We start from the raw sequence: 1,913 nt of genomic DNA on the forward strand, positions 1-1,913 counted from the left end.
AAGAAATGGTTAAATCTGAGTGTTTTTATACTAGATTTGATGAAGAGTGGAAAGTTGTGGAAAAATGTGATAAGACAAAAGGTATGAGCTAAGACTAGTAAACTGGGGGAAACTTAGCAAGGCCTGTTTGGATTCCTCTCCATGTCCTTCCATCTTTGCAGATAAGAATGATCCTTTCCTCTGGGTACAGGGAGGGGACCTCTCAATGAGGGTTACATGACCTGCTTCAGGGGAGAGAGGAAGGTCAGGGAGTCCTTCCTGCACCTGCTATTTCTCAAATTCCTTCAGTTTAAAATATTCAACATGCTAAGTCACCATATGTTAGGGAAGCGTGTTCTGAACTCCATCATGTTCATACTGTAAGGAGAGGGATGAAGATTTATGGATTTATCTTCTATGAATCCTTAGTCTCTTATCCCCTCCCATACTTAGCCTATATTTTGCCCCAAAGATGTTTTTCTGGTATATGATTTTATTTTTAAGTGAAATTTAAGCACAAAATAATCATATTTCCCCAAATCCGAAAGATTGGAGAAGAAAATATTTCAGAAATAAGAAAAAAGGACAAGTGCAATAACATTGCATTTTTTGTACAAGCTGTATTTGTTTACTTTCACATTGCTGTTATTACTAATATAAACACGTTTTCATTCAACTGATACATTTTTCTAGCTGTGAAAATTGTTCAAGTATCTTGTGTTGAGATCAAACACATCACAATTTTCCCATTAAATTTAATGGAAATATTTTTTTTTTCACTTAAAAGCTCTTTGCTTAACAACACGGTTTTCAAGTACTAATGAAAATCATTAAGCAAGGGTTAGGTGTACTTGAAAAACAACACTTTGATTGGGACACATAATGACTACTAATCCCTGTAGAAGATCCTGCAGTTTGAGAAGCCATCATTGTAAGTGAGAAGTTTTGACAATTTTGTTATTGCTTCTGCCTAATGTTTATCTAGGTTGAATTCTTTTGGCGTAAAGCTGTCAAATTTTCCATTCTGCTTTTCTGTCTGCCACTTCTCATGGCCTCCAACAAGAGGAACAAGTTAGCAACATCATCCACCTTTGCTAACTTAACATTATTCTCACTCCAGATTCACTAACATTTATGAAATAATTCAAATGGTTGTGATTCCTCTATTATTTCTCCCATTTTAAATTATTCACCACAAATCCGTCTTTTCTATGTATGTAATCAGTAACAAGTTTTGCCTTGAAGCTGTTTTCTTTCTCAAGAAACCTTTGATAAAAGACCAAAATATTTTTGAAAAATCCCTTGCTATTTCTCCACTCACTTGTTTCTTAACATCAGGGGCAGTTTAGAAAGTATAAAACTATATAACTAAATATGTAGCTATAACTATATATAAATGAAGCTATAAGTGTATATGTACATACATAAATATTTTTCCTTTCTAAAATTTTTTTAAGTCCTTTTATTGGGGTTATAATGATTTGTAACTGTGTAATTTCGAGTGTGCATTGTTTATCAGTTCCTGAATACACTTCATCGTGCTCACCCCTAGTAGTCTAAAAAATATGGAATGCTTCACGAATTTGTGTGTCATCCCTGTGCAGGGGCCATGCTAATCTTCTCTGTTTAGTTCCAATTTTAGTATATGTGCTGCCAAAATGAGCACTCCTTTCTAAAATTTTTGGGCTGTATTTTCAATACAGCATTAAAAAAATCCTGTTTAGTGCTTCTGGTTGTGCAAACCTGTCTTTGTAAATCTGAGCTAGATTTTGGGGGCTAAATGACTCGAATGAGGTTTTATTGTGGGTGATTATGAAATATACATGGCTTCTCTGTTTGTAACCCTCTTGTATGCAAAGGAAGAACTTTTTATTAGCCAGGACTAGGGGTCATTTTATTGTGGTCATTTATTTGCCCTTCCAGCACAACATTCA

General features: G+C 34.6%; 1 non-coding gene across 1 annotated transcript; it reads right to left on the bottom strand.

Moving 5' to 3' along the window:
• Positions 1 to 1,538: 1,538 nt before the first annotated feature.
• On the bottom strand, positions 1,539 to 1,645 carry LOC123285378 (U6 spliceosomal RNA). Its single transcript, XR_006527129.1, has one exon. It is a non-coding gene; the product is annotated as a U6 spliceosomal RNA (small nuclear RNA).
• Between the last annotated feature and the right edge of the window lie 268 nt (positions 1,646 to 1,913).

The sequence above is a fragment of the Equus asinus genome, chromosome 4, assembly GCF_041296235.1.
Source record: "Equus asinus isolate D_3611 breed Donkey chromosome 4, EquAss-T2T_v2, whole genome shotgun sequence".
Classification (NCBI taxonomy): domain Eukaryota; kingdom Metazoa; phylum Chordata; class Mammalia; order Perissodactyla; family Equidae; genus Equus; species Equus asinus.